The following is a 10,628-nucleotide window of genomic DNA, read 5'->3' on the forward strand; positions in this document are numbered from 1 at the left end:
CGTTGTTATTGGCAGTCTTATTTGAGATGGCAGGGCCTGTAAAGGTCAGTCTGTCTGCAATAGGCTCCTAGGCAGGATCCTATTGGCAAGCAACCCATGGCACTTTGGCTCTACACATTGGATTTGGCTGGATTCTTGCTCAAGAATGGATTCTGCTCTGCTGAAATCAATGGAGACTTTGCTTCTGGATTCTTTATCTGGCATTTTGCACAAGGATTAATTTCATTTTACAAAATAATCCAAATAAATGTGACTAGCTTTTTGCTTTGTTTTTACCAACAACTGTGCAAATACTAATTCTACTCATGCAGTGTTGTGTTCTGCAATGAGTTATTGCCCAGGAAGCATTTTTTGGTCTACAAAATAATCATCTACTTCTAAAGAAGACAAATTTAAAATTGAAAATACCCAGAATATTATCTCTAAAAATTATTTAGTAGTCATTCATTTCATCAGCTGAAAAAACTCTAATAAATAACACATTTTCCATGAAAATTCCTGCAGTTTTGTAAGGGTAAAGAAAGGAAAAGTTGCTCTGTGCTGAATGCTTGTGTCATCTTGTTCTTTCCCTCGGCTTTCTGCTCTCAGTCCACACCTGCAGGACCTTTCTCCCTCTTTTTTTTTTTTTTTTCTTTCCATTTACTTTTTTATTCAGTTCATCAAATTCTTCTGTTAGCCAAATATACCATGGTATATGTACCACACAAAGCAAGTCAGGAGGAAAAGCAAGTGAGGCACAGATAGTTCTGAATGCCCCAACAGCTGAGAAGGTGTCAAACAGAGCTTACACCTCCTCAGACTGCAGCATAGATGCAAAGGGTAAACAACAAGTGTTGTGATATTTTAGCATCTCTAAAAAAAAAGATCCCTTTAATCTGCCAGGATTTTAACTTCTTTGTTCACGGTTCTATCCTTGCCTTTCACTCTTTTACCTTCTTTGGATTCCCAAGGCTTTAAGGCCCTGTGCATGAACAACAGAAGCTACAGAAATGGTTCCCCCTATTTGCAGAAGATTTGGTCCTTGTTTAGCACCATGGGTGGTGCAATAGGTCTGTCCAATAGCAGGAATTAGAATCCACAAACCACAGCCCATGATGATAAGAAAATGGAGATTTTTTTAATGCTTCTAATGAATTTCCAGTGTTAGAGGTTTCACAGTTGTCCCAGGTAACCTATTGCAAACCTATGGCAGAGCATCTTAATTTTAAACATTTTCCCGGGCACTAAATTTATCTCTCCCTTGCTACAGCTGAGACACATGGTTTGCATTTGAGCCCTGCTGAATATGGAGAGCAGAATATTCCCCTCCTTTTTGAAAGAAAGGTATTTTTTACAGTCTCATCTCAGTCTTTGCTATCTCAGGCTAGAAATATCCTCTTCCTTATGTGACATTTTCTACCATTGCTCTGCTGTGCTCCAGATTGTGCTTCATCTCTTGGTCACTTTTCCTTTCAAGTACAGTGCTCAAAATGAGATACAAAGACAGAGAAAATATATTGTTAAGAGAGCATGGAGCAGCACGATTATTTTCCTCATCTTACTTACCTATCCTGTTCCTGTGTCTGGACTGGTGTTTGCTATTTTAAAACACTGTTGATTCATCTTCAGTTTTTTATATAATATAAATGCCAAATTCTTTTTTTTCAAAACTATCACCTAAACTGTAGTGCTTCCAATTATGCAGGTGATTATTCTGATGTACAACTTTAATGGATTGTTATTGAGCTGCTTCTGGTTTTTCCAGATCTCTTTCCCATATGCATATTGGTTTGAATCCTAGTCTTTCAGCATCTTTGCCACCCTGAGTGCCTGGAATCATCTTCAGACCTAAAATTGAGTCCTGTAGTCCATCATCCAAGTTAGTAATAAAAACAGTGACTCACTATTTTTGCAAAACTGAGTCGATACTTTCTTCCTGTTTGAAACAAAACTATTGGTCTCTACCTACTGTTGTCTGCGCACTGTTTCCCAATCAATTTTACACTCATTTGGTGTTAGTTTCATCAAGTGTAAATGACAGTAAGCTGCGATTGCAATATTTTTATTCCTGGCTGTCAGATATGAGCTAAAAAAGATTTAGGTTTCAGTTGATGGACAAGTGGTTAAATTTTAAAATGATACAAAAGTAAATCTTGATTTGCCAAATCTCCAACATAAAACTCCACTCTGTCCTTTTACAGTTGCATATTGTAAAACAGTTGTGTTCCCAGTGCTACAGAAATAGATGAAACTAATAGAAAGATCACCTGGAAGAATTCAGGCTGAAAAATACAAAACCACTTTGGCAATAGATGGAAGGACTTGGGTTGGATTTTACACATTGTCTTGGTTTGAAAGACAGGTGTCTGTCAAAGGAAGGTGGGAACCTCCCTTGGAATGGAATGGAATGGAAAAAATATGACCCCCTTCCCTCGGAATTACTGTAACTTTGAAATTAAAAGGCTCTCAGGCAAAGAACTGGGGAAAGGAATAACAGTTCTTTACTAGTGTGTGTATGTACATAACAAGGCAAACAAACAGCAGCTATGGCAGCAAAACCAAACCAAACCCAACCAGGGACCTGGTGAAAACCTCAGCGCGGCGCTGCCCCGTCCCTGCAGTCCCAGTCACGGCCAGCGGGGGCGCTGCTGGCTCCCGGCCGGGCAGGGCGGGCGCGATGATTCCCCCTCACGCGGCAATGGCGGGCGGGCTGCGTGGGAAATGGGCTGTAGCAGGAATCGCCGAGAGGCGGCTGGGACAGTGGGGGTGAGCAGGCCTCAGAGTAGCAAAGGAAATGTCAGAAACTCCGCAGCTGTAGCAGGAGGCAGGGAGTGTGGGTTGGAGTGTAGCAAAAAAGCCCGAGACAGCAGCAGAAAGCAGCAGGGCTTGGCAGCGGCAGCCGGGCTCCTCCATAGCAGCTGCCACACGGAATCGGGGAGGTGCCTCCTCTGGGAAGGGGGAGCGGGATGGGGTCCTGGGTCTTTCCCCTGAGACACCTAAATAGATGTTGAGGGTCCCTTCCAGTCAGAATGGGTGTTAGGAAGGTCCCAGTTCAACAGCTGCTCTAATGAGCAAAGGCTCACCCACGGTAGCAGAGCGGGATGACAAAAGCTCCGTCGTGGCACCGAATCTTCCAGGCAGCACCCACAGACCGTCCGTGCCTCCTTCAATGTGGAAAGCGAGAGAGGGAAAGGAGCCCAGCCCAGCCGTCACCACCCGGCCAAAATCTCCAGTATCTTTGCTTTTCCTAAGAGAGAACCCCACAGGTAAGAAAGTAACCACCTGCACCTTCCCCCTCCTCTTCCTCCCAGTCATATCTTTTGTTCTCTTAAGAATAGTAGTTATTGTCTCTTAGCAACAGATGGGACAAAATTCCATGAGAAAGAAACAAAAGTAAAAATCCTAATCCCCAGCACATGTGTAAAACACAGCATCTGTTTCCGTTCTACTGATTGAAATCCATTTTTAAAAAGTCAAACATCAGCATGGAATATTTTTCCATAAATATTATTTTAATTTAAGTTTATATATAAAATCCTATTTGAAGTGGAATTATGCTAGACATATTTAACCTTACTGGCTCCAAGTACTGAAACACAAAACAACTATTTTTGTGTGTGAGACAAAAAGATTTTTCAAGAACATTCTTCCCTTGATGTGTCAGGCTGTTGATTATCTTTTTTCCAACACTGATCTCCTTAAGGACAGCAGGAATGTGTGACCAGTAGATGCTAGAAACTTCCTTGCTTCAATTCCCAAACAAACCTTGTGGATTTATAATGTACGTGCTGAATGTGAGGGAGTTCATTATTCATTAGTTTAAGGCATCTTGGCTTATTGTCCAAGCAAATGCTCTTCTGACAGAAAAAAGAAGACGTAAAATGCACTTTGTGCCCCTATCAGGTACCCATCACAAGCAAATCCTTCTTGCAGGAAAGCTGGCCTGAGCTAAGGCTTGCTGGAGGGAAGTTTTGCTGCTCCCTCTCTGAACCCTGGAGAGTTACACCTTAAATATACAAAATCAGCTTTGTATGAAATAGGTCAGTACAGTAAAGTCATCACTCTCTTGATTTTGATCAACTTTGAATGGGCTCATGAGAGGAGTTGTAGCACAACTGCTTGGCAGCAGCAATAACTGCAGGAAGCAATTTCCGGCACAGAGCTAAATGGGGCCTCTGGAGGCAAATATAGGTTAATAATAATAACAAACAACAGAGACCATGTAGAACAGGACCACAGAAAGGAAAGAGATGAGATTTGACTAAACATACTCCTCATCTTCTTACTACCATTAGGAGGGAATCACTGATCTCCTTTCTGATGGCATGCTAAAGTGGAAATGTTTAGGACTGGTTTTTAAGAAACGTGTAAGAAAATGCATGGTAATCCTATTGTTGTGGTAAACTGCAGCAGGAGAATGCATGATAATCAAAGTGTTTGAGTTATTATTACAGGAACAGAATATTCTTTTGAAGGAAAGAAAAGGACTTGAATATCTTACACAGACTAGGATCCTCTCAAATAAAATTTCCAAAATATCTAGATAATCTAGGTGTTTGTACTTGAAAATAGAGTTATTTTCAACCAAGTTCCATTGGTTGCCTTAAAACAGCATCTATGTTTCCAACACCAGCCCACTCTGGCAGTCCCCTTACACCACAGCTCCACAGAAAGGGGGGAATGTGCCCATGCCACCCCAAATGCCTCCTTTGACAGGAACACAGCCATCACAGGCTTCCCTCTGCACAAGCACCTGGCGCCCTTTCACTCCTGGAGGGTTTCAAGGCATGCCCAGCCAATCCCGTGAGAGCTGCAAGGGTTTTCCCTACTCTTGCAACTAGTTTTCATGGTTATCCAGCCCTGATTTTCCCAAGGAGCAGGCTTTCCAGCCATGCAGCCACTTGTCCCGTGGGCCTCCTTGGCACTACACCCCGAAGTACACGTGCAGCCACCCACCATGGTAGCAGAAAAGGCTTTGCCTTGGGCCACGTGCCCAATCTCTGACAGAGATTTCACTGTCCCACCAGAACATGCTGAGACCCCTGCATGTTCCTAGGGCAGGTTCTCCATCCCCTTTCTTCCTATTCAGAATGACAGCCTAATCAAATATCTCACTGGATACCCAATATCCAGCATTCAGCAGTATCATCCCCAAATTTGTCTCCTGCAAACAGAGAAGCTGTAAGAGTATTAATAGTGTGCAATCCATTTATTTTCTTGCCCAGAGATGGTTTTTGAAAAATTAAGATACTGATAGTTTTCTTTTCAATGAAAGGCAGTGATGTCATCATGTGTGTAGATTAAGTCTTTTTCCAGATAACACTGACCAAAATGACCACCTGCTTAACACTACAATCCAGAAGACTTTGGGAAACACATTGGGGCTTCTTCCAAAGACCATTTTGGGGTGTTTAAGGATCTTGTCTGAGAATTGCCATGGTCTCAGCACATGGCTGATTGAGACACTTGTCCCTTCTGCTGTGAGGCATCGCACCCACATGCAGGCTCCATGTGTGCTGTCTGCCCAAAGGCAGATGCTTCTGTTCACTGAAACTCCATTGCTATAATTAAGATTATTTTTATGTCTCCAGTTCTATTTTTTCCAAAGCTATTCTTGTGTCTGAGTTTGTGCTCCTGACAAACACTATCAGTGGTGAGTGAAGGGAGAATTCATGTTCCACATGGGTAGTAAATGATAATGTTGTTCTTGGATCATAACCTGGGGGTAATGTTTTACAGATTCTTTGTAACTGGATTTGAGTCTCCTCTTGCTTTGCTTAGTACAAGATAAATCCCAGAGGAAAATGCTGGCATTGATTTTGTGTAAACAGGTAACAAGTATTCAAATTGAAATTCCTGTTGGAAACAAATTACCAGACCTAGTTTTTGTTCTTCTAAAGAGCAGTCTACTACACCCCAGGTTAGTGTCTCAGTCACAGGTTCATGATCTGCTTCCTTTAGGCTAAGTGGCAAAAAAATAAAATTATTTGATAGGAAAATTAAGCAAACTGGTGGGGGAAAGGTCTGTTAGGGATGCTTCCATGTACTTTTTTTTAGGCTTTTTTCAACCAGAAGAGAGTTTCTTCTAGGTCCTAAAATTCTATCTGATATATTTTAGTAAATAGCTGGAGTGGTGAAAGACTCTGCTGTGTTAGGTGAAAAAAAAAAAGAACCATTTTAATCCTGACTGTAGCACACTGTCTGTGGCATGATGGACTGATGATATAACAGGTCTGGTAGGTACTTACCAGGCTGAAACAAGACAAACACGTGTAAATGTCAGTGTGAATCTTGTTGTTTGCTTGTTGACTGTTAGTACCCTTGAACTTAATATTATTTTCAATTTAATCTCAGTGTTCCTCATTTCCAGTGCAATCAATACCAACCACCATGTGCTCTGCTAGAAGTGTGCTGCTGTGCTTTACCCTTTGCATCGTTTGATGTTGAAAGCTTTGAGTGCATGACACTGGCTTGTTGCTGCCTGATATTGCCCTTCCTTTACATCAGTGCCAAGGAGACTAGAGGAGCTTTTGGGAAGCTACAGGTTTTGAAGATTTATGCTCTGCCCTTTTACTACTTTTGGTATGTTCAGACCCCAAGTCTACTATCCAGCCTTCCAGATGCTGGGTCTTCATCCATTCCGGGCAGCTCAAGGGTCAGAATTGAAAGCCTGTCCAAATGATTAGACCTGCAGACAAGGGCAGTGCACTGCCATGAGAATGGAAGAGAACAGAAGAGACTATGCTATGGATTTTGTACTCTTCATTTGCTTGCATTCTAACCTACATTCCTTTAGGCAGCAACCTCTTTTGCTGGGCTTTTTTTTACAGTTTGTCAGTTCCAAGAATCTCAGTCTTCAGATGCAATAATCACAAGTTCTGCCACTTTTTTTTCAAGTCAAACTTCTGATATTTATTGGGTGACTGATTTTTCTTAGTGCTATTTCTCTTAGTACTAATGAAGTAGTGAGGCAAATTTTGGATGGTTTTTTGTTCAGTTTATGTTTTCTAGTTGGTATGGTTACTCTAATAATGCCTGAAAGCCTTATTCATACTCCAAGGGGTTAGTCAGGTCGATTAAACTAACTTTTGATAAGATACTTTTTATACCAACACTGAGAGCATCTGAGGGGAGAATTGTGCTTCATGTCAAGTTTCACACACTCTCTGCTAAAGTTGTCCTCTTTTTTATTTTTTATACCCCCCAATTTACTGATTATTTCCTGTTACTTCTGATTGTCTCAGAGGTTTTCATCGCATGTCCATGACACTGATAATTTAAAACCACTTGTTGCTGATGAAAATAGATGCAAGTAGTCTCATTTACCTCTCTTGACCATTATTTTTGATTTGAAGATCAGAAGCTGTGCTCAGAGGAAGTCTACATGTGTAGATTGATAGAAATCTAAGGACATTTTATGGAAATTTGCCATTTAATACACTGGCAGTTCCTCTGCCTTTATAATGCTCCCTCTTCCTCCTGCATATAGCAGATGTGGCTCACTTATGAATAGTTATCTAATGTCCAGGAGCAGAATGAGTTTCCATATATTCCTGTACTTCAGTCTTCTGCTTCCAAATTAGAATATTTGATTGAAAAGGAGATGATTGAAGGTTCCATTTCTCCCTGATTATTACACCAGGGTTCTTGTAGCCTGTTTAAATAGAATTTGTGATGGGACACATGACCTCAAAAAGAATAAGGAAACATGTTTCTCCTTTCCGTTCTTTATTTGCTGAAAATACAGAATACTTCATTCTGTCTCCTCTGGGAACAGCTACAAGAAAAAGTTATTTTGGGTTATGGGATTTTACCTCAAGTCTTTTGCCTTGGACAAAAGTTTAGCACTTTTCTTTGGAGTTGCTGGCTAATGTCTATGCCATTTTGGAGTGAACATCTTTGCAAGTCTATATGCACACAGTCTAAAAATATGGATGTTTTTGTTTGCCCTCCAGAAGAAAGTAACTGTAAAAGGAACAACACTGAGAAGATTTGGAGTGTGTGTGGGTAAGAAGGTTCAGGAGCGACTGCAGCAGGGAAAACACCAGAATAAAGATCTGACAGTCTGGGTTTTATTGTGAGCCAAGAACCAAAACACAAAGTGCCTGGGGATTCTGCCTATGCAATTGCCCTATGTACAGGCAGTCTGATAATGTGTCTATGGGTTGTGTTTTCATTGCTACTGTTGTCCAGACAGCTAATTAACAGCATGCAGTGCATTTATTTGCAAGTGGTAGTCATACTACAGTAAAAACAATTTCTATATGTTAAAGTTCCTTGAATTTATGCAACTGGATTTTCTAAGATTCTTGCAGAAAGTAGTCCTGTTTAGCTTATTTGAATTAACTCCTCCACAGTTTCACCTTTATTTTACAAATGTTTCCCTTACCTATGTGCTTTTCCTGGGATGGCGGCCAAATCTTAAGAGAATAATACTAAATAGATTAAACAGCAGCGCTATGTAAGGTTTCTCATATTCTCGGAAATGAGGCTGAACTGAAATCTCCAGTATATGCTCAGAGACCAGACTGTGCAAGGGGAGTAACTGAGATATGTCTCAGAGACATATTCTACATTTGAAAATTTCGTGATTATATGTCTTGCATGTATGTGTGTACTTTTTGTTAGCTCTAAACAAATTTTAATATGTTCACTGTGCATAATCTTTTTTCTCACTCATCCACTGATTTTACTCCTATGTATTTCTCTTCCCAACTTTGAGAATTCTTTGCCCCTTCATGATTTGGTAGCAGACAAGCTTGATGGTAAAAGTACCTAAAATTTCTTTATAATTTCAATCCTGAGGATGTAAGTAACAGAAGTATCTGTAGTAGGAAAAGTGATGACAGTGCCACTTACCTATAAGCTTTTTAACAAATCCATGTTCCATTTTAGGCTCATCACCATGCATGTCACAGTCATCTGAGACTTACTTTTGCTTGAGCAGTAAGAGTTAACTTTGCTCCAGCAATATAGCACAAAGTCAAGCAATTCCACTTGCAGCAAAAACATAAGAGCAAGTTCAAATGCAGTTTCCAATATCAAAAGGATATGAAAAGAATGACATCTGGCCATTAAGTGTATAATCAGACACTTTCTGTATACAATTATCCCTAATGAAGCACTACTTTAACTACATATTTTTTTTAAATAGCTTTGATTTATAGTAGTTCTAATATTCTGAGAATATGTCACAAAGCTGCAAGGTTATTTCTAGATATTCTGCTTCTTGCAAGAGTGTTTAGACTAGCACCTTGTTTAAAAAACACCACAGTGCAGGTGGTTCTCTGGTGTTCTTAAAGACATTTATCTTTTGTTGCCACTAGATGTTATCTTGATAAATGAATCTCAGAACTCTGAGAATATTGGCTCTTTACCACTTTACCTCACTTCTCTCAGGGAGTGAGGAATCAAATTTAACCATGGGCAGTAATGAGTTACATCAGCACTTGGATAAAGTGTATTAAGTGGTTTGCATGTGTGTCATAATGGTGTTTCTCTGGAGTGACCTGTGGTCATTTAGTAGGGAATCATTCAAGCCAACAAAATGATCAGTCTGAGGGAAATTAAATCAAACTCCACTTTTAGCAGACACACTGCATATGGGCTGTGGGTAAGAATGCTAGATAATGCTACAACTCTGTGGTTGTAGGGTTATGGAGAGTGAACAGGAAAATGCTTTTAAGACATTAAAATTAAAGGTCATGTCAGCAAGGATCAGAACTTGAAACAGCTAAATGGCTCTGTGCTAATCATTGTACTAGTGCAAATGTTGTGGCAAAGACAGGGACTGGTTAACATCCCTAGGTCTTGTCAGACCACCTCTTTGGACCATGAAACAAGGAAAATTCAAAGCTATATTGAAGCCAATGAGCTATAGAAATTATTTTTCTCCCCAGCAGCCTGGACTGTCTTTGCTTATCAAAGTAAGACCCTGCAATTTCTGTTCACCAATTATAGCAGCTACATTTCTTCCTGAAAAGACTCAGAATTCTCATCAATCTCAAGGGCTCAACTGAATATTTTCATGGGAAAAATTATCTGAGTCTAGAGAAAAAGACACAAGCCTTCAGAGAGCAATTTGGCTCTGATAAATACAAAATGGAACTCATAAGTGGAGGGTGATAATTTCAGCTCTTACTAAATCACTCATTTGTGGTCTTCGCTCTCAAATGAACACTTCAGAAGGAAACTTCTGCTTGTCCCTCATGGATGTTCCATTAAGTAACTGGGTCTTCAAATATGTGTTCATATAGAGGCAGCTGAGCTATGCTGGTGAGTGCTGGACTGTCTGTGGTTAACCCAGGTCTTTCAACTACCAGTTTGAAGGTCTCATTTATTGATCAATAGTATTTCTTCTGTGATGTCAGTTGTAAACACTTTTTTCTGCTAACAGTGGTGAAACAGTAGCAGCTGACTGCTTCAGTTCCAGTTTGTTCCAATGCATAGGTGTGCCACCTCCTCTCCTTCAACTGTTCCATACTTGTGCCAACATTTCAAACCTTCCCTGGCCTTGCCAGCTACAGACCATACCTGCAGCAGCTCTTTAGTCCAGCTGTATTCTCAACATGTTCCCAAGCCTTTCTACATCCCTTCCCTGTATGAACTAGGAGGTTGCTAAGCCAGACTTAAATGTCACATTCCCACCT

Source organism: Camarhynchus parvulus, chromosome 5 (genome assembly GCF_901933205.1).
Source record: "Camarhynchus parvulus chromosome 5, STF_HiC, whole genome shotgun sequence".
NCBI classification, from domain to species: Eukaryota; Metazoa; Chordata; class Aves; order Passeriformes; family Thraupidae; genus Camarhynchus; species Camarhynchus parvulus.